This window comes from Solanum dulcamara, chromosome 10 (assembly GCF_947179165.1).
Source record: "Solanum dulcamara chromosome 10, daSolDulc1.2, whole genome shotgun sequence".
In the NCBI taxonomy this organism is placed as follows: domain Eukaryota; kingdom Viridiplantae; phylum Streptophyta; class Magnoliopsida; order Solanales; family Solanaceae; genus Solanum; species Solanum dulcamara.
This window is the reverse complement of record NC_077246.1, coordinates 7831959-7855967: the sequence shown is the minus strand read 5'-3', so window position 1 is coordinate 7855967 and position 24009 is coordinate 7831959. Positions and strand designations below refer to the sequence as shown.

The 24009-nt window shown below is 37.8% G+C and overlaps 1 pseudogene; it reads right to left on the bottom strand.

Moving 5' to 3' along the window:
* The window catches only part of LOC129905006 (protein SEEDLING PLASTID DEVELOPMENT 1-like), a 46800-nt pseudogene extending 29256 nt beyond the window's left edge, over window positions 1-17544 (bottom strand).
* Between the last annotated feature and the right edge of the window lie 6465 nt (window positions 17545-24009).

The following is a 24009-nucleotide window of genomic DNA, read 5'->3' as shown; positions in this document are numbered from 1 at the left end:
TTACATCCATTCAAATTTATGGGGTCCCTCTTAGATTTCATCTAATGGAGGAAAGAGGTATCTTCTCATATTCATTGACAATTTTTCACGAAAAGTTTGGGTGCATTTCTTGAAGGCAAAAAGTGATGTTTTTGAAGCATTTAAAGAATGGAAGATTTTGGTAGAGAATCAAATAGAGAGAAAAATTAAGTATCTGATAATGGCTTAGAGTTTTGCAGTGAAGAGTTCAATAATTTCTGCAAAATTCATAGGATCGCAAGATATAAGATGGTCATGCATACACCAAAGCAAAATAGAGTTGCCGAGAGAATGAACAGAACTCTTCTTGAGAAGGCTCATTGTATGTTCTTACAAGACAAAATGTCCAAAGTGTTTTGGGCTGAAGCAGTTCACACGGCTTCTCATATTGTCAATCTATCTCCAGCATCAGCACTTGACTTTAAGACTCTGAATGAGATATTGTCAGGTGAACCCTCTAACTATTTATACCTGTGAATATTTGGGTATCTAGCTTATTATGATGTTAATGAAGAAAAGCTTGAAACAAGGGCTAAAAATACTATATTCATAGGGTATGTAGATGGAGTAAAAGGGTACAAACTTTAGTGTTTATCTTTACTCAATTTATTGTTAGTAAAGATGTTACCTTTTATGAATCCTCTATACTTGATCCCCGTAAAGTTTCTGTGAAGTTATCAAAATACAAGAACAACGAGTAGGTGGAGCTACCGGTGGAGCATACCAAGGAAAAGGATCAAGAGACTCAAGTTGATGAGTCAAAAGATGCAGATCTTGAAGAACATGCTATCAATGAACCATACATAATTGTGAAGGGAAAGGACAAAAGGCAGATTAGGAAACCGGAACATCTTATAGAGCAAGCAAATATGATTGCATATGCATTCGTAGCTGCAGAAGACGAATTAAAGACCTCGAGCCCTCTTTGTATGTTGAAGCAACTTCTTGCAAAGATGCTGTACAATGGAGGTTAGCCATGATGGAAGCGATGAATTCTCTTCACAAAAATGAGACATTGGTCTTAGTTGAAAAGCCAAAGGAGAAGAAGACATTTGGATACAAATGGATCTATAGAAAGAAAGAAGGTATTCTAGAAGTGGAAGATGCTAGGTTCAAGGAAAGATTGGTTGTAAAGGATTTCAATCACAAGGACGGAACTGACTACAATGAGATCTTCTCTCCAGTCGTGAAACAATGCTCAATTCATGAGCTACTAGGATTGGTTGCATAATTTCATTTAGAGCTTCAATAGCTTGATGTCAATACTTCTTTGTTATATGGTAATCTAGAAGAGAAAATCTATATAGAACAGCCTGAAGGTTTCCTAACTGAGGGAAAAAAAGATCATGTATGCCAACTGAAAAAGTCTTTGTATGGTTTGAAGCAATCCCCTAGACTGTGGTACAAAAGGTTTGATGCATTCATGACTACACATAGATTCTCGAGGAGTGCATTTGATAGTTGTGTGTATCACAAGAAATTGTCAAGTAACTCTATGATTTATTTACTATTGTATGTTGATGATATGCCTATTGCTGCTAACAACATCACAGAGATAAATATTTTGAAGAAACTACTGAGCAAGGAATTTGACATGAAGGATTTGGGAGCTGCAAAGAAAATTCTTGGAATGGAGATTTCAAGAGAAGATGGTGTTGTACATGTTTCTCAGAAGAGGTACATCAAAAAGGTTCTTGAGAAATTCAATATGCAGATGACCAAGCCTGTAAGTATACCATTAGCTTCTCGTTTTAAACTTTTAGAGTTACAAATGCCTCAGTCTGGGGATGAGGTGGAGCATATGTCAAAATTCCTTATGCTAGCGTAGTTGGTAGCATTATGTATGCTATGGTGTGCACACGTCCAGAGATTTCTCAATCTGTGTAACGTTCCTCAAAATGCACAAGTGCCTTAAGAAATACCTTAGGAATAGGCCGCTCATGTAATGCGTTATCCTTAATCTTTTTGGAAAATCCGAATTTGGAATATTGATCAGGCGGTCAAAACCTGCAGAAAAAATATCTCGGTGGATTTTTAGGACCCATATATCGGAAGATACATTTTTGAAGAAACTACACGAAACGGAAAGGTCTGTGACAGGTTCGCGTTGTGGACCTGGCAAGGATTTTTTGGTCGAGTTGGGTTTTTAATAAGGGCATTTTAGACTTTTTCCTAATTGTTAGCTAATGAAACTAGACTTTTTTAGGACCTAATACAACTCTATAAATTGACCTAAACTTTTAATTTTATTCATTCTCCTACAATTCACCTACTCAAATATTTCTCTCTCTACAAAAGACTCTCAAGGAATCCATTGAAGACTTCAAGTATATTCACTCAAGCTCTCCATCAAAACTCTCAAGTTCTTCCAAATTATTTGGAATTTTCACTTTAAGGTATGTGGGTATTGATTCATGAATTCTTTCATCCATGAAGCCCAATCAATTTCTCAAGATTTTCTATCAAATTAAAGTATGGTATTTTATAAGTTTTATGATCTCTATTCCTATTGCATGAATTATGATTCAAAATATGATCATGGGTCTATTTTGATATAAATTGATGGTTATTGCATTGAATTGAAGAGGTTTTCCATGAATTCACCTATTTTGATCCCAAGGGTTCATGATGTAAATTATGAGTATTTTGATGGATATTATCTATAATAATTATGTATGGGCTGATATAAAATTTATAATCATGCATGTTTTAGAGTGAATTACATGATTTTCAAAGTCAATTGATTATGAAATTGAGTTTTACTCTAAGTTCAAGGTATGAATTTCATGCAAGTTATGAAGTATGGTAACTTAGGGCCCTATGTGGTGACCTAAGGCCTAAAAGGTGACTTAGGGCCCTATGTGGTGACCTAAGTCCTAACGATATAAATTATGCAAATATGATTGTAATGATGAAAGGACAATTCTCACATTACAAGTATGTTATGAAAATAAGCTACTCTATGATTTCAAACCTATGATCATGACTATGATATATGTAATTATGATTTCTATGCTATGCATGTATTCCATGTGATTTGACTAAGCACTGAGTGGATGTAAGGTCAGGGCCCTACCAAAAGCCTTAGTAGCAGCCTCATATCTCATAAACTACGTCCCACCATAGGTTTCCTTCATGGCTTAGCTATTGGATCCACATATAGCGTATGTATGACCCGCTTAGCAGGGTAGAGTCTACCTTGGCAAATAGATTGCCCTTTTCTTCGTTGTATGGGGAGACAACGAGATTCTATGTTATAGCTCGCATAGTCTTATTGTCTGTTATGGTTCCTATCCCACATATGTATGATCTTCTAAGTATGTTATGATTTTTAATTTATGCTTTTAAAATGCTTTGGTCAATATGATTTTCTCATGACTTTACTTATTCCATCTTATCATGTGTTTTACTTGACCTTTGCATTCTATGATTTACGTTGCATATCACACCCTCATACATTGTACATTCCAACTTACTAAAGCATACTTTTTCCTACATTGTCTCATAATGTAGGGGTTGAGGTTGAAGACCATACTCATCTATGTAGCTAGTTTAGCTTCCCTATTCAGCGGCATTGTGGCGAGTCCTCATTTATCGGGGACTAATTATTGAGTTAGTTACTATTTCCAAATACTTTTGTTATGTTTCATATTGAGGGTGAGCTAGAGACATGTCTTAGCCCCCGCTCATATTCATGAGTAGAGGCATATAGTTGGATAAATGTTTTGAGCCTATGTCGTCATGTGATATTTTTCATTTACTATTCATGGTTTAGACTCTTTTATGATGTTTCTGCTTTTTACTTTACCTTATGAATGCTTATGATATGTAAAAGAATCTTGGTTGGAGTCCTTCAGGGTTTAAATCATCGTGTTACGACTAGGCCTTAGGTTGGGTCCTGATAATCTGTAAGTGTGGTAAGTAGGTACATGGTCAATCCAGGAAAAAAGGCATTAGGAGGCTATCAAGTGGATATTGAGATATCTCAAACGAGCTTCTGATGTTGGCCTAACTATAACACCCCCCAAAATTCTTCTCTAAGATTTGGACCCTTCTTTGTATACGTGTAGGATCGAACCCGACTATTTTGAAGCGTATGCATGATTAAGATGAGTTCCCAAGTAATTTAAGAGTGTTAGGGGTGATGTGGGGTCACAAAGGATCCCTAGAACCAAGTTAAGTCTAAAGAATTCATCTTGGCTAAGTTTTAGAATGAGTTCGTAGAAGGGGTCGACTTCTAGCGACCATATCTTTTGAAATATGATGATCTGGGTGGCCCATGACCTGTTAAATTAAATGTCTTCGAGTCTTCTTTCCAACACCGCCAAGATTGTAATTTTTGGAGTTGGGAGTCAAAAGTTATAACTATCCTAAGACAAACTAGTACTGCAGGAATTTCAGGCCTGGGTGGTAACTGCTGGAAACCTGGGCTTGGCGCCTCAGTAGTTTAGTCCCTGGCGTGGCGCGCCACTATGAGATGTGCAGGGTTTTCAAGCCTATTTTCTAGAACCCAGAAAATATAGTCTTGGCGTTGTAGGGGCGCGGCGCGCCACTATCGCGCCATAAAACAGCCTCAGTAGTTTGGTCCTTGGCATGACGCGCCACTATCAGATGTACAAGTTTTAAGCCTATATTCGACTTGGCGCCGCAGTGGCGCGACGCGCCACTATCGCACCAAGAGTGCTTTAGCCGTTTTTCGAGATTTTCGAAGAAAGGGCAAATTGGGCATTTCCTAAATTATATATACACACTAGCCTTGGACGTTTTTGGACCATTTTTCAGTTCCACTCTCTCTCTCAAAAGTCCTAGAAATCCCCTCTCTTCTCCTTCAAATCCTTTTCCAACAAGGATTACCTTCAAGAACTTCAAGATTCAAGCTTTCTATTGAAGACCCAACATCAAGGTTTTCTTCAAAGTCTTTACTAAGGTATGTAAGGCTACTAAAATCATGGGTTGAGTCCACCTATGTGCCCTACATCTTCTGTGAGATTGATTGTTCATAAGAATGAAGCTTATTGTTGAAGTTAGGTCCAAATAGGTCCTTTTCATCTTTTACCCTGATTTCTATTATTATGTTGATGTTGTGGAGTCAAGAAAGTGATGTACTACATGTTGGTATGAGTTGATTGAGATAAGAGGTCGAACATATATTGTTAATTTCTTAACTATGTCGATTATGATAAAGAATGTTAATTTTCTTAAATATGTTATTTATCTTGAATTATTGATTTAAAACCTTGGAGTTGTGTTGAGTCCCAAAAGATTTGTTAAATGAATAGAGGAACGATTGGATAGGTTTGTATGTTGTTAAATACATATTTAATCTACTCTTGAAAATTATGATTGGGATTGATCGAATAGTATGATTAGGAGAGGTTTGATTGTGATAGAATTGATGAGTTGACAAGGTCCTAAATGAGACTTGTCGGTATGATTTGATTGAGTTGATTGGATGGAGTTTTATGAGCATTGAGTCTTAGTAGGAGTATCGAGCACCGAATTGGGTAAAAGTAAGTAATAACTGGAACCCAATAACTACGTTGCCAAACGTAGGAGGGGATTGAACCATTAACGTCGGATGCTTCCCCAAAATTATTGTCCTGACATTATAGGACTTGGTTGGATTGGATCCATGATTGGTTGATTTGTTTATACCATGGCAAAGTATGAACGGACGCGGCAACAACGTCTGTTTGTTGTACTGTCACTAGCTCATATGTGATGGTTGTCGGATAAGAGAAACTCCCATATAGGTCTTGATAGTACTCGGAGTCGGATTGGGTTGAATTGTATATGATTAGTCCCGTCTAAACCATATTCTTGTTTAGACTTAGGACACTTGATTAAGTTGTTCTTCTTTCTAAGTTGAGATTCCGAATTGGTTCGATTCTTTCTGATGTTGTTTTATTCGGCCATTTTACATACTCGTACATTCCATGTACTGACGCCATTTGGCCTGCATTGTTTCATGATACAGAGACAGGTACTAGAGATCGTAAATTGGTGCACCGTTGAAGATTGACTTACTTCCAGCTAGTTGGTGAGTCCTCCCTGTTCCGGAGGATACCGAGATCTATCTTTGTAGTTGTGATTTATTTCTCCCTTATTTTGATTTTTTGGTAGCATGGACTTGTCATTGGCACCTTTGGATTGTTGATAGAGGCTTCATAGACTAGAGTGTGGAAGTGTTGAATTGTCCATTTTGACTAGCTTTATTTTAGCTGATTATTGATGTGATAGTTGTTTGGTCTTTGGACTAATATTATGGTTAGTAGCCCATAATAGAGTCTTCCGCTGATAGAATGTGATTGAATGAAAGTGTGACTGGACCAAGTGGTTCATTTAAAGGCCAGAAATGGCTTTCGAGTGCCGGCCACGTCTAGGGTACCCTCCCGAGGCATGACAAACATGGTATCAGAGCCCAGTGTTCAAGAGTCCTAGGGGGTCTATGAAGCCGTGTCTAGTAGAGTCTGGCTTATGGGTGTGTTGTGCACCACACTTATAATTGAGAGGCTATAAGACATTAAGAATTATTTCACTTCTTTCATACTCTAAATTCGTGCGATAGAGTTAAACTCTATAAAACTTCCTTTCTAATTCGTGCATTTATACGTTACAGATAATGCTTCCTAAACGTACTACTAGCCAGAGGAATGCTGATAACGCAGAGATGCCACAGTCAGAGGTACGCCCATCGAGGGCTAGGGGCCGACCTACGAGATATGTGGAGGCACCTCAAGTGCCTACTACTCTGCCTGCACCAACTTCGGAAGCAGATTTTCGAGGAGCGATTGCTATGCTCACTTAATTAGTGGCTGCCCGAAATGGTAACCAAAGTTCACCAACTCTTAGCTCTAGTTCCCAAGATCCGTCTGCTGCCACCAGAATTAGAGATTTTTTGAGAATGAATCCGCCGGCATTCATGGGTTCTAAGGTCGATGAAGACCCCCAGAATTTTATTGATGAGATATGGAAGATCCTGAAAGCTATGTATGCTACGGAGATCGAGGGAGTTGAGTTGGTGTCTTATCAACTCAAAGATGTGGCAAATATTTGGTATAACCAATGGGAATAAGGTAGAGGTGAGGATGCTGAACCTGCTATATGGGATGAATTTGAGGGAGCCTTTCTTGACCACTTCTTTCCCAGAGAATTGAGGGAAGCGAAAGTGGAGGAGTTTGTGAATTTGAAACAAGAAAGTATGACCGTTAAGGAATATAGTCTAAAGTTCATCTAGCTATCCAGATATGCTCTAGAGATGATCCCAGATATGAAGTCGAAGATGAGGAAATTTGTCTCCGGTTTGGGAAAACATGTGAAGAAAGAGTGCAAAGCGGCATTGTTAATCTCTGACATGGATATTTCAAGATTAATGGTGTACGCTCAACAGGTGGAGGATGAGAAGAGTAAAGACAAAGAGGAGCATCTGAGCAAGAAGGCAAAATCAGCGGGGCATGAGAATAAACAGAGGCAAAACAAGGGCAACAGGTCCTTCTTTCAGAAGAGTCCTTCCAACTATGCCTCATCTACCGCCAGTGCACCTATGTCGCAGAATAGGTATGATCACCAAGGACAGAGTCGCCAAAATTTTAGACCCTATGGTTCTCAATCCTAGGCTAGCGTGGGTTAAGGTTTGCAAGGGAAGCCACCATACGGTAAGTGCGGTAAGCTCCACTTAGGGGAGTGCAGAGCGAGAAGGGTTGGTTGTTATAAATGTGGACAAATAGACCATTTTCTGAAGGAGTGTCTAACATGGGGGAATAGAGCCCACTATTCTACCACCGTACCACTAGCTAGAGGTAATCAAAGGGGCACTACTTCAGGTACGAGCGGAGTTACAAACCATTTATATGCCATGGGTAGTCGCCAAGATCAGGAGGACTCCCCAAATGTCGTGACGGGTATGATTCGAGTCTTTTCTCTTGACTAATATGTTTAGATGGATCCGGGTGCAACACTATCTTTTGTAACTCCTTACGTGGCAAGTAAATTTAATAGAATTCCTGAATGTCTTCGTGAGCCTTTCTGCGTAGCTACTCCTATCGGTGATTCTGTCTTAGCTGAGAAAGTCTATAGAGATTGCACCATATCAATCCATCACAGGGATACCTTGGCTGACTTAGTTGAGTTAGATATGGTTGACTTTGATATGATCCTTGGTATGGACTGATTTTATGTCTGTTATGCCTCTATTGATTGTAGGACTCAAATTGTCAAGTTCAAATTCCCGAATGAGGCGGTCATAGAGTGGAAGGGTAGTCTTGTTGTGCCTAAGGGTAAGTTTATTTCATACCTTAGGGCAAGAAAGATAATCTCAAAAGGATGTATTTATCACATGGTCCGAGTGAAAGATGACAAGGTTGAGTCTCCATCCCTTGAGTCAGTTCCGATTGTCAATGAGTTTCCTGAAGTATTTCCTGAAGACCTGCCCGGAGTCCCTCCCGATAGGGAGATCGACTTTGGAATTGATGTTCTTCCTGATACCCAGCCTATCTCCATCCCTTCATATAGAATAGCTCCGGCTGAGTTGAAAGAGTTGAAAGAACAATTGAAGGACTTGTTAGATAAGGGATTCATTAGGCCGAGTGTCTCACCATGGGGTGCTCCTGTCCTATTTGTGCAAAAGAAAGATGGGTCCCTTAGAATGTGTAGTGACTACAGGCAGCTGAACAAGGTCAACATAAAGAACAAATACCCTCTCCCCAGAATAGATGACTTATTTGATCAACTTCAGGGTGCCACCTATTTCTCAAAGATAGACCTAAGATCGGGCTACCATCAATTAAAGGTGAGGGAGTGTGATATCCTAAAGACAGCTTTTCGGACCCGTTATGGCCACTTTGAATTCTTGGTTATGTCCTTTGGGTTGACTAATGCCCCCACATCTTTTATGGATCTCATGAACCGAGTATTTAAACCATATATTGATATGTTTGTGATTGTATTCATAAATGATATTTTGGTTTACTCCAAGAATAAGGAGGAGCACACCTATCATCTTAGAATCATCTTGCAAACTTTGAAAGACCGGGTATTGTATGCAAAGTTCTCCAAATGTGAATTTTGGCTTGCATTAGTGGCTTTTCTAGGCCACATTATATCTGGAAATGGTATTCAGGTTGATGCTCAAAAGATTGAGGCAATGAGAAATTGGCCCCGACCCACATCCCCGATAGATATAAGAAGTTTCTTGGGTTTGGCTGGCTATTATCGAAGGTTTATAGAGGGATTCTCATCCATATCATCACCATTGACCAAGCTGACCCAAAAGAAGGCTATGTTCTAATGGTCTAATGCGTGTGAGGAGAGTTTCCAAAAATTAAAGACCAAGCTAACCACTGCTCCTGTTCTAACTTTGCCCAAGGGAACAGAGGATTTTGTGATCTATTGTGATGCGTATAGAGTTGGTTTGGGCTGTGTGTTGATGCAGAGGGGAAAGGTGATAGCCTGTGCTTCAAGACAGCTTAAGATTTATGAGAGAAATTACCCAACTTATGACCTTGAGCTGGCAGTTGTGGTATTTGCTCTTAAAATTTGGCGCCACTATTTGTTTGGAGTGCATGTTGACATGTTCACCGATCATAAGAGTTTACAATACGTCTTCAACCAGAAGGAACTCAATCTGAGGCAAAGGAGATGGCTCGAACTACTCAAAGACTATGATATGAGTATCCTCTACCATCCAGGTAAAGCTAATTTTGTTGTTGATGCTCTTAGCAGGTTGTCTATGGGTAGAACTACCCATATAGAGGAGGGAAGGAAAGATTTGGCAAAAGAGGTGCATAGATTAGCCCGATTGGGAGTTCGTCTTGAAGAGAATAATGAAGGTGGAGTTAATATTCAGGATGGGTCTGCATCCTTACTCGTGGCTGAGGTTAAAGAGAAGCAAGACCAAGATCCCATCCTTCTCCAGTTGAAGGAAGTTGTTCACAAGCAAGAGGTGATGGTTTTTACCAAAGGGGGAGATGGTGTGTTGAGGTACCAAAATAGATTGTGTGTACCAGATGTCGATGATGTTCGGGAAAGAATTATGGCCGAAGCGCATAGTTTAAAATACTCTATTCATCCTGGCTCTACAAAGATGTATCATGACTTGAGGGAAGTTTATTGGTGGAGTGGAATGAAGAGAGATATAATAGAATTTGTTTCCAAGTGTCCGAATTGCCAACAGGTTAAAGTTGAGCATCAAAGGCCATGTGGGTTAGCTCAAAATATAGAGATTCCGAAATGGAAGTGGGAAATGATCAACATAGACTTTATTACGGGTTTACCAAGGTCCCGAAAGCAGCATGATTCAATTTGGGTGATTGTGGATAGAATGACGAAATCAGCTCACTTCTTGGCAGTTAAGACTACTGACACTGCAGAAGATTATGTAAAATTATACATTCAAGAGATAGTCAGGTTGCATGGGGTCTCCTTGTCTATCATCTCAGACAAAGGAACTCAGTTCACTTCCCAATTTTGGAGATCCTTTCAGAAGGGACTGGGTTCAAAGGTGAACCTTAGTATGGCCTTTCATCCCCAAACAAATGGCCAAGCGGAGCGCACTATCCAGACGTTGGAGGATATGTTGAGGGCATGTGTACTTGACTTCAAAGGAAATTGGGATGATCACTTACCTCTCATAGAGTTTGCATATAATAATAACTATCATACGAGCATTCAAATAGCTCCTTATGAAGCTTTGTATGGGAGGAGGTATAGATCACCAATTGGATGATTTAAAGTTGGTGAAGCTGAGTTGATTGGGCTTTATTTTGTTCACCAAGACATGGAGAAGGTGAGAGTTATTCAAGATATGCTAAAGACAGCCCAAAGCCGTCAAAAATCTTACACTGATGTGAGGAGGAGAGACTTAGAGTTTGAGGTGGATAATTGGGTATACTTGAAAGTGTCACCCATGAAGGGCGTCATGAGGTTTGGAAGGAAAGGAAAGCTTAGTCCTCGATACATTGGTCCTTACCAGGTTGTGTGGAGGATAGGGAGTATCACTTATGAATTGGAGTTACCCTCGAAGCTAGCCGCCATTCATCTGGTATTTCACGTTTCGAGGTTGAAGAAATGCTTGGGCGATCCCTCATTGTTAGTCCCCATTTATAGTATTGGAGTTAAGGATAGCTTATCCTATAAAGAGGTTCCGATCCAAATTCTTGATCGCTAAATTCGCAAATTGAGGAACAAAGAGATTGCCTCAGTCAAAGTTTTGTAGAGAAATCAATTCATTGAGAAAGCCACATGGGAAGAGGAGAAAGATATGAAATCTAAATATCCACATCTATTCGTGACTACTGATAAGAATGTTGAAGGTAATGTCCATCTTCTTGACTTGAATTCGTATGTGCATTTATAGTTCGAACAGTAAATTATTTTGAGAATTTGATTGATTGAATGACTGAATTCTGATTGTGGTTTTTACCCCGAGTCCATCCTTGGTTTACTCGTCATTCGAGGACGAATGATCCCAAGGGAGAGATAATGTAACACCCCCTAAAATTCTTCTCTAAGATTTGGACCCTTCTTTGTATACATATAGGATCGAACCCAACTATTGTTAAGCGTATGCATGAGTAGGATGAGTTCCTAAGTAATTTAAGAGTGTTAGGGTGATGTGGGGTCACAAAGGATCCCTAGAACCAAGCTAAGTCCAAAGAATTCATCTTGGCTAAGTTTTAGAATGAGTCCGTAAAAGAGGTCGACTTCTAGCGACCATATCTTTTGAAATATGATGATCTGGGTGGCCCATGACCTATTAAATTAAAGGTCTTCGAGTCTTCTTTGCAACACCACCAAGATTGTAATTTTTGGAGTTGGGAGTCAAAAGTTATAACTATCCTAAGATGGACTAGTACTGCAGGAATTTCAAGCCTGGGTGGTAACTGTTGGAAACCTGGGCTTAGCGCCTCAATGGCGCGACGCACCACTATCGCGCCAGGAACAAGCCTCAGTAGTTTTTTCCTTGGCGCGGCGCGCCACTACGAGATGTGTAGGGTTTTCAAGCCTATTTTGCAGAACCCAGAAAATATAGGCTTGGCGCTGTAGGGGCGCGACGCGCCACTATCGCGCCATGAAACAGCCTCAGTAGTTTAGTCCTTGGTGCGACGTGCCACTATCAGATGTGCAGGTTTTAAGCCTATATTCGACTTGGCGCCGCTGTATAGTGACGCGCCACTATCGCGCCAAGAGTGTTTTATCCGTTTTTCCAAATTTTCGAAGAAAGGGAAAATTGGGCATTTCCTAAATTATATAGACACACTAGCCTTGGATGTTTTTGGACCATTTTTCAATTTCACTCTCTCTCGAAAAAGCCCTAGAAATCCCCTCTTTTCTCCTTCAAATCCTTTTCCAACAAGGATTGCCTTCAAGAACTTCAAGATTCAAGCTTTCCATTGAAGACCCAACATCAAGGTTTTCTTCAAAGTCTTCACTAAGGTATGTAAGCCTACTCAAAGCATGGGTTGAGTCTACCCATGTGCCCTACATCTTCTTCGAGATTGATTGTTCATAAGAATGAAGTTTATTGATGGAGTTAGGTCCAAATAGGTCTTTTTCATCTTTTACCCTGATTTCTATTATTATGTTGATGTTGTGGAGTCAAGAAAGTGATGTACTACATGTTGGTATGAGTTGATTGAGATAAGAGGTCGAACATATATTATTAATTTCTTAACTATGTCGATTATGATAAAGAATGTTAATTTTCTTAAATATGTTGCTTATCTTGAATTGTTGATTTAAAACCTTGGAGTTGTGTTGAGTCCCAAAAGATTTGTTAAATGAATAGAGGAACGATTGGATAGGTTTGTATGTTGTTAAATGCATATTTAATCTACTCTTGAAAGTTATGATTGGGATTGATCGAATAGTATGATTGGGAAAGATTTGATTGTGATAGAGTTGATGAGTTGACAAGGTCCTAAATGAGACTTGTCAGTATGATTTGATTGAGTTGATTGGATGGAGTTTTATGAGCATTGAGTCTTGAGAGGAGTATCGAGCACCGAATTAGGTAAGAATAAGTAATAACTGGAACCCAATAACTACGTTGCCAAACGTAGGAGGGGATTGAACCGTTAAAGTCGGATGCTTCCCCAAAATTATTGTCCTGACATTATAGGACTTGGTTGGATTGGATCCATGATTGGTTAATTCATTTATACCATGGCAAAGTATGAACGGACGCAGCAACAAAGTTGGTTTGTTGTATTGTCACTAGCTCATAAGTGATGGTTGTCGGATAAGAGAAACTCCCATATAGGTCTTGATAGTACTCTGAGTCGGATTGGGTTGAATTGTATGTGATTGGTCCCGTCTAAACCATATTCTTGTTTAGACTTAGGACACTTGATTGAGTTGTTCTTCTTTCTAAGTTGAGATTCCAAATTGGTTCGATTCTTTCTGATGTTGTTTCATTCGGCCATTTTACATACTCGTACATTCTATGTACTGACGTCATTTGGCCTGCATCGTTCCATGATACAGAGACAGGTACTAGAGATCGTCAACCGGCGTACCGTTGAAGATCAACTTACTTCCAGCTAGTTGGTGAGTCCTCCCTGTTCCGGAGGATACTGAGATCTATCTTTGTAGTTGTGATTTGTTTTTCCCTTATTTTGATTTTTTGGTAGCCATAGACTTGTCATTGGCACCTTTGGATTGTTGATAGAGGCTTCATAGACTAGAGTGTGGAAGTGTTGAATTGTCCATTTTGACTAACTTTATTCTAGCTGATTATTGATATGATAGTTGTTTGGTCTTTGGCCTTATATTATGGTTAGTAGCCCATAATAGAGTCTTCCGCTGATAGAATGTGATTGAATGAAAGTATGAATGAACCAAGTGGTTCTCTTGAAGGCCAGAAATGGCTTTCGAGTGCCGGCCACGTCTAGGGTACCTTCCCGGGGTATGACACTAACCTTTCGAAAAAGTGAAGGTATTTTAGTTCTCGATTATGTGGATTGTGATTATGCAAGGGATCTTGATAGAAGAAGTTCCATAACTGGATACATATTTACTCTCATTGGCAGTGACGTTAGTTGGAAATTGACTTTACAAACGATTGTGGCTTTGTCAACAATAGAGGCAGAATATATGGCAGCAACAGAGGTAGTGAAAGAAGCTATCTGGTTGAAAGGTTTGGTGATAGAATTAAGTTTGGTTTAGCTGGAATCAACTATAAGATATGATAGTCAAAGCGCTATTAATTTGATTAAAAACCAAAGATTTCATGAGCGCACCAAACATATTGATGTCAGATTCCATTTCATTTGAGATGTCGTTGAAGAGGGAAATATCAAGGTCGAGAAGGTTATCACAGATGATAACGCTGCAGACATGCTGACCAAGATAGTCCGGCTTGCCAAGTTTGCACACTACAAGGACTTAGTGGGAGTATGCATCCACTGATGCAAACTCTAGTAGAACAACTGCTAGGTGGAGCTAATGTGTTCAACAAAGGTTTGATTCTTCTTGTTTCTTACAACGGAATTTCCCAGTAAGATTAGAAGTTTTGGCTAGAGTTGTTCATATGCATACTCGGAACGCAAACCATGGTGGAGATTGAAAGAGTTGAGGTTGAAGAAAGAATCAAAAGTTGCTGAAAGAAAGTTGAAAATGGAGAATCGTGCCAAGGTGGAGATTTGTTAAAATTGACAAGATTCTAGATAGTCTTAATGTAGAAACTTGGTAGGTGAAAGTTTGGTAAACTTTTACATCTTGACAAAATGTGATGTCATGAATGACATCAAGAGCAAGAATTTATTCCTATAAATAGGTAGCTCTTGATTCATTTGAAACACACCACAAAAATATTTCTCTCTTGTTTTCTCATATTCTAAGGCATTTGCAAAACTCTTAGTTGTATTTTGGATTTCTCCCCTTTCTTTGTTAATATAAAGACAGTTATTCTCTGGTGGACATAGGATCATTCTGATCCGAACCACGTGAAATATTATTATTCTTCCTTGTTCTTTATATTTTCATGTTTCCTCTAACAAACAATAATATGCGAATGTAGAACCATCATGCACTAGGAGGTAATTCACTCTTTTGGAAATTGATTCTCTTTTGAAAGCCCTTCAACAATATGAATAAAAGCACGGCGATAAATTTGAACTAAGAAAACAGATTCTGAGACAGAGATTTTTATACATATTCAATGTAGTGATGTCATTCTTTTTTCCTTCTGAATAAGTTAAATGGTAATGAGCCCGTTTGGATGGGCTTAAAAACAGTAACTTTTATGTATGAAGTGCTTTTAGAATTTTGAAGTGTTGAAAGTTATTTTTATAAATAAGCACTTGAGTGTTTGGATAAAAGTGCTTAAATGAGGAAAATGATGTGAATTTTAGGGTTAAAAGAATAAAAAGGGTAATTTGAGAATTTAGTTAGAATATAAGGGATATAAAAGTAATTTCCATGGTAAAAAAAATGACTTTAAGCACTTAGAAAAAAAAGTTAGGAATCCTAACTTTTCATTTTTGACTGACTTTAAGAACTTTATGGCTTAAAGTTACCATTAGACAAACACGTCCAAAAGTTAAAAAGGGACTTTAAGTTGATTTTAACCAACTTACAGCCCATCCAAATGGGCTCAATATCATCTTACCTGATAAAGAAAAGTGCAAAAGGGCATCCTCACATTCACCGGAACCTCCTTCCATGTGAGGATCTATTTCTGAGATGAGCTCAGTAGAATCAGGTATACCTCCATTCATCTGGATAATGTCTTCAACCAAAACTTCATTTCTCTCATCAAATGGTGCTTGGATGGATGAACTTTCCATTATTCCATCTTGTGATCCTGGATTTATCTTGCAAATTTCATATTTCGGGTAACGTCCTTCTCAACATGAAAATTAACACCGTGGTGCACGAGTGTAGAGAGTCACTCCATGCTTTAATGGTATTATTGCATTTTGGAACAGTAGAGTTAGACCTGATATCATCTTTTAAGAACTTCTCCACTTATAGATATCAATGTCAAGACACCTCCATGACTAAATATTTAGGCAATTAAGAAGATTCCCAAATTTTATTGATGTTGAATGTGATACTAAAATAAGCTATTAACATCATTATAGGAAGGTAGGTTCCCTTGAGCATTACTTATTTTAATCTTCAGTTTCTCGCCTATTTGTTTTTTAAACCTCTGTCCCTCCATGCTCATCTCATGTTGTAATTACGTAGGAAATATAGAGAATGCATTGGTTCCCTTTAATTACATTATTTTTGTTTTTCACCCTTCATGCACGGCTCGTGTTGCAATTGAATAGATTATGTAGTGCATTAGTTCACTTTATTGCAGTGATACTAGTTTTGCATACTTCTTGTGAGATGTGAAAGGAAAAAGAAGAAGTCACATCTGGTACACCTAGGAAAGGTGGGATGTCCCTTTCTTTGTAAATAGACGTCCTATTACCTAGAAATGTGAAGAGACGAGAAGTTTCATTGGGAAATCACAAAGTTACCATAATTACCCATTTGTAGTATGACAGCATTGCTCAACATTTACTAACCATCAACTCCAATGGTATAACTGTAACATTTACTGACTATTGAAAAAGTTCTGCAAAACAAGAATTACCTGTACTCCTCCATCCAGCATCTCTAAAGCACGGTTCATGACTAAATTCTCTATTGTTACACCATGAGCAGTTGCAACTAACTGAATTCCTCATTGTGCAATGGTGCTTGCAGCCATTGCCTCAAGCTTAGTACCGATCTCATCTATTACATTCACTTGTGGCATATGATTTTCCACTGCTTCTATCAGCACCTACAAAAATATAAAGTAAATACCAATCCACATTGATCGATGATCAATTGGATTATGTTTGGAGCCACTCGTAAGGGAAGGAAAGGTCCACCCAAAACCAACAATAGGTATATCCTCAGGAAACCGATTCATCTAATATATGTAGTTTCAATTTTGCTTTCATAAATGTGGGTAAGATACAAGCACCTTTTCAAAACAGTAATTTTATTTTCATCTTGCTAACGGGGTGGAATTCAAGCTCCTACCTTGTGTCGCATCCCCCGAGCATTACCTATTCCTGCGTGAGGTATATCACCATCTCCATCAATTTCATTAAAGGTGTCAACAATCATTACGCACTTCCCATAATCATTTACAAGCATCCTGTCTATGTCCCTAGGACATAAACAAGGAATCCTTTATACTCGTCTGCAATAAATAAAATAGATGCACAAGACATACAGAATAATTACAAGCTATATATATATATATAGAGAGAGAGAATTATATAGATCTAGATCCCAGTATGAGTGTGATACACAATTAAGGAGTTAGAGTTAGATTTAGCCTTCCGAAAAGTAGTTAATTCTGTTAGGAAGCTACAGTGAAAGAAGTTAGTAAGGCAGTTATAACTGATTTCTGTTAGATTAGTGAATCAATAGGTTTACAATTCAGTCATTCTTTTTTCTTGAACTTGGTAACTTTGAATTATATCACAGTAGAACATGGATAGTCCTAAACCTTATATACAGATGAACTCCAAACTCCATTTTTCTAATTCTATATTGAGTCTAAAACATTAGTTATAGAGACAGTTTCATTTGAGTATAATTGATTACGCCAAAAACATAACAACAAAATGCAGTTAAGTTTAACTTTCTGCATACTATTATCTATACTCTCAAAACACCTAGAATTCCTCTCTTTCCAGGTTGCCCACCAACATTTTAGAGCTTCAGTAATTCTCCTAGGCATAGTCCAAGATATACCTTTTAAGACTCAAGAATACCCTCCATATCTGTTGAGTAAATTTGCAGTGTAGAAAAAGATGGTTAATTCTCAAGATGCAGAGGAGTATTATCAAAGTACTGGTCAACAGGTCGTTTCAGGTATGAGTAGTACTTGAAAATGTGAAAAAAGCTGCAATTTTGGACGCGGACAACTTAACAGGCAAAGTATCCAAGCTTGGTCGTGCACTAAAACAATCACGGAATCTCCTAGAAATGAAGAACATAGATGATGAAAATAGGTTTCACCAGACCTTGAAGAGTTTTGTGCAGAATGCTGAGCTTGACATCATGTGGTTATTCGAGGAAGAAAAAAGAATTATGGCCTTAGTTAAAAGCACGAGAGATTATTTCCACGGAAATGCAGGAAAAAGATGAAGGTTTACTATTGTTTGTTACTGTTCGAGTTTTTTCTGATAATATTAGATAAGTTATGAATAGAGGTGAAAAATACTCAGAGAAAGCTAAACGGTACGCCAAAGAAGGAGAATTTGGCAAGTAAAACTTCAGAGTCCACCAATCCTCCTTCCCTTGAACTCCAACAGAAGCTTTTTCCAGCTATCACAGATAGGAGAATTGATGATTCTAGCTCAGATGATGATTCTTCTTAAGATAGGGTGAAACTGGCTGTGTTTTTCTTCATTTTCTTGAAACAATCCACTGATCAAATTTTGATATGATAATTGGGAAGTTGAATTGGTGAAAATTTCATAATCATAGCACACAAGTCTAGATGCACCCGAGGGTGTAGCCTAGCAGTCAATGAAGTGTTTCCTAATCCTCGGAGACTAGAGTTCAAATCCTAAATACTAGGTAATTGATCCCCTGTAAGATCGTCTTGGTGGGCAGAGTTATCACGTACTTGTTTTAGTAGGGAGGTGGTTGGTAACAAGTCGAATAATCAATATGCCTACGAGCTGACCCGAACGACACATCCCTAGGAATCGAAATCTTTTGATTTTTTATTGTACTGATCATTAGTACCAGAGTGCATTGTATCTAAAATTATATGTTAAAGCTAAATCTTGTGTACATGCCTGTTAAATTTGTTTTTCGTTATCGTTGGCGCAGGGATCCGAGTCATTTCAGAGCTCAAGTATGGTAAATAGGAAAATGAGATTCTCAATTTGAGACAGAGGAGGTGGTTGGAGTTGCTCAAAGACGACGATATATCTATTACATGGCTCTATTTCACATATTTTTCTTTATTGAAGCTCCACTTGTACTTAAAAGAGTAGTTAGGAAAATTCTCATTCATTTTTTTCTCCAGTTTAGTTCATAATTCTTTTTTAAAATAAAAAAATGTAATTGAACAAAGTAGCCTTGTTGATTATTATCTTTTATCTATGGTGTTTCCAAATTGAAATGGTAGCTTTGTTATTGTCACGATCTAACCCACAGGGCTGTACAGGCACCTATTCTAACACCTAAGTAGGAGAACCCTCAATTCCATAAAGGAAATAACATGTGGAAGTTTAACAAAATACCAATAATAGCCCTAAGAGCCAGGAATACACCATAATTGAATTATCAAAACTCTAAAGTTTATTACAAGAAACATTCTAACACCCCCAAGGATACTAGTCTAAATAGGTACAAGAGCTTCTAAAGATACAATATACAATAAAATAATAACACACCTCCCACCATAAGGAAGGAAGAGTAGAAATTGTTGGATAATCAACTTCATCGTCACCTAAAACACATCACTGACCCTGGAATCACTGTCACAACCCGAAATCAAGGTGTGATGGCACTTATCCATTTCCACCGGACAAGTCATCCTAAATCTAACAAATGCTAAAATAAAAGCGAAAATAATTTAAAATGGATAATAATACTAAGGTAAAAGCGAAAATCATAGTAAAATACAAAATCCCCCACGGACTGGTTGTCATATGTACAAGCCTCTAAATACAATGATAGGAAATAAGTACATGTCTCAAATCTTTGTCTCTCGAATAGAACAAAGTAAAAGTAAAGAGGAACAAGAAAGATCGTCGGCATCATCAACTACCTCTCAAGTCTCCTCTAGTAAGCCTCGGATGAATGAAAGAAAACTGGATCACTATCTAGGATCAGAACCTACACAAGTGTAGTTAGCAAGGAGTGGGTACCAACAACGCGGTACCTAGCAAGTAACAACTAAGGCTAAGCAAAGCTAATAGAATACACGTACTCCTATTATACTATCTAACCCCCAGACTACAACCTGTACCAAAAACAGCCCAGTCTAGCAGTTCTAACAGCATAGTAATCATATATCTCAACAATAGTATAACTCAAGTCTCAATCAAATCACAACAATCAATAATACATATTAGGAGAATATTGCGGTAAAACAACCCACAATGGCGAAAGATGTATGATGCAATGAAATGCAATGCAATGTCACATATAGTGATGCATGTCTATCCTAAATGATATATATCCGCTGACTAAAAGGCCAAAACCCATGGGGCCCACACATGGACCATGTATCTTCCAGAACCATTTTCCATCGGCATAATCATCTCTTGCAGAAACTATTTCCCATCGTCATAATCATCAAATCAAATTTCATCTCAAAGTATCGAAACCAAAGCAAATAGGCAATGTCCATGTAAACCACAATGACGAAATGATATAATCAATAAGTCACAACTCATATAACGACAATTATATTCAAGTATTCACAATAAGCCAATGATCAATTCATATCGAACACAACATGTTAAAGAATCTCATTTGTCATTTATTACCCCCATTCTTTGTTATCAAGTTCAATTGAATACCAAATAGTTTTCAAACCACTTTCTATTACTCTTCAACACATAAATCACAAATACATGATCCAGTAAGCTTAAGCATAGGTTTAGAAATTCACCTGCCTCGATTCAACCCCGAACTACTCTGGAATCTGAGCTTTACCCTTATGATGATGTTCCGAATCAAAATAATCTATTCTAATAAGCTACCCCAATAAGAACACGAGTCTAACAATACCCAAATTAAATTTTTCAAAACCGGGCCGAATATGACTCGAAAAACTCAATTTTGAAAACAAATAGAAAATTCAAAAAAAATTACACGAAAACTATCCTTGAAATATTTAGTAACTAATGCTAAAAACCAATTTGAATTTGGACTTAAAAACAACTCAGAATCATCAACACATTAAAAATTTTGTTTCTTGAAAACCCCCAAGATTTGAGTTCAAAATTCATGATTTCGAAGCAAAAATCACATTAAAATTACTGGGTATTGAGAGATTGAAGTCAAAAATACTTACCCATACCAAGATTCTCGAATAGCCCCTTCAAAATCACCTAAGTCGAGCTTCTAGGGTTCAAAAATGATGAAAATGGGATAAAATCCCGACCTTTGGGAAATTTCAGGTCTGCCAGTCATTACACTTCGCGATTGCGGCACCCCTCCTTGCAATCGCGAAGAGGAAAGTTGGTCAAGTCATTAAACCTGACCATCACGATTGCGTAAAGTCCCATGCGATCACAAAGAACCAAGCTCAACACCTAAGCAATCGCGAGAAAGGATCTTGCGGTCGCGAAGAGTTATTTTGCTTGCACCAACAATATATCAACACAAAAAATACATGTGTCGGACCCTCAAGATTAGTTCAAAATCCCATGCACACAAACCTTATATGCTACCATACTAATTTTGACATTTCCTACTCAATGCAACCATTGAAATTTGAATTTGAGGTTTCATTGACTCGAAACTCAAAAAGTCACAACTAAATTAACTAATGCTCCCAAAATACCAAAATGATCTCAGGGCCTTCAAAATTCAACCAAATCCACTCCTAGATCTAAAACTATCCCCCGAATCCAACGGAGTCATCAGAATTCCATTCTGAGCATCGAAACTCCAAAAGTTGACCAAAGTCAAACCTTAGCCTAAAATTCCTCAAATCTTCATTACAACTCCAAAACTAATTCAGTAAACTCTCCTAGACCAATTTCCCTATTTCGGAGCTGCAGGAATTGACAAAATTCCATTCCAAGGCTCATAGCTCCGGTTGGTCCCAAATACCACTTTTAAACACTTAAAGCAACTCAAAATTTCCAAAACCCAACTTTTTCATAGAATCTTCCCAAAACCATCACTTGATACTAATCAGAAACAACTCGAGGCAACTATAGGGAGGGATAAAATGGTATTTTTTTGTAAAAAAATCCAAAAATGACCTTCAGGATCATTATAACCACACTATGCCACATGGCATAGGAAGAGTAGTATCAATACAAACAACACGTACTGGTAAGCATCATCTGTCAACCTAATACCCACCGCATAATATAAAGAAATCAATAAGAAGAAAACATACTCTTAAGTAAATACACCGCCAACCCTCATGCACAAGCTCTTACCATTTCCATTAACCTCATTAAAGTCATTCAAGCCTAAGCCTCATCCCTTTTAGTTGGTTCACTGCCAACTCTAATACAGATCAAGGTCTAGCTCTTCTATCACATACAGAGTTTCCAAACTACGGGTCACCACTAACTCTGTCTAACTAGTGTACTACCTTTAACTTTCACACCAATATTGGACCTAGAATAATTAGCATCTCACTTAGAATAAGGAAAATTTAGGTGGACTAAGGCTCACCTTCTAGATGTATTGGCCCACCATGGAGGTATATAGCCCACTATAGAGGCCTCGCGACAGCGGCATTCCTCCTTCTAGGGCAGCCTACCTAGTGAAAGAATCTCTGAATTCTCCCTAATCCCCCCATTTTCACATGTACCAACAGAACACCATCAATATCTGACTCTAAGTCACTGATCTTACTAAACCACACATCAAATTATAACTACTTGTTTACCCATGGCCTCATACCTATGATATAGACGCATCTAGCTACCATAACATAATTTGAACATGCATATATTAAAGCACATTACCAATTTAACATTTCAAAAGCAATATATAGTTTCACAGTGTACATCTCAAATACAACAGTCAATATGGTAACACTTGGACCTTTGGTCCTTTCATATCAATTATTACACATGATGAGCATGTTTGATTATAATCGGGTTAGTTTCTTTATCATCACCCATACAGTCAAAAACAATTCACAAATGATAACCACACAATAGTTCTCTCATGAAACTCATACCCAAACTATATATGTGTCGGAACGTGACACCTAATCCAATATATGTATCAAAACATGACACTAGATCCTATATATGTGTCAAAACATGTCACCTTATCCAATATATTTGTCAGAACATGACACCAAATCCAATATCATAATCACAATGACAATCACAGTCCACAACAAATAGTTCACATACTTGTATAATCAAGTAATAGGTTCATTGCATGCAATTGTTTACAAAAAGTCATTCAATTGGTTTCATTCTATCTTTCCTTCATTAACAATTTTTCATCAAGCCTTCTTTAATCAAGGCATCACTTTTCGTAGAGCAAGCTCAAAATTATGAATTTTACTATATTGGGATTGTAGACCAAACACAACAACATATCAATCACTCAACCACAATAATTAAATGCATGGTAAATATCACAACATTACTTAGTCACTATTAAAAGTCTCTCTATGATATAGACTAAATAATAACCTACAACCACAAGTAATCAAATAGGTCCATGGGATTAGTTTATAGACACTAAGTCATCCATATTTAACTTTTATTTCATAATTCGTATTACTTAAGTAATTCACAGGGAATAATCAGCTATATACATCAATATCCCATAATCCCCAAGTCTCAGGATTCTATTATGCCCCAGCTAATGTCTACACTTAATCTCACAAGAGTCATTGGCCTTCTAAATAGTTTCACCAAGATTAACATTCAAAGATTGGACGTTTATCACTAGTCATATAATAATCATGATCCATAACATACATTCTTACTCTAAACAATAATTAATAATCATTTAACCTTCCAAACTCTGTGCCCGAAGGCGTAGCTATAAAATCTCTCATCAATCTACATTATATGAATAAATTGGAATGAACTTATAACTACTCAATTGAAAAATTATAGCCTACCTGGGCGCCAAGCAATTGTAGAAGGATTATTGACTTCTGAATGGAGAACTATGGTGATGGGCCTGAAATTTATGGGTTGTAGCCTTCCTTGCACTAGGAATCTCTTCTTCCCTTCTCTCTAAGCTTATAGCAGCTTTTTGGGAGATTATAGGGTAACCCTCATCTATTTTGGAACCTAAGGGAACAAGGAGATA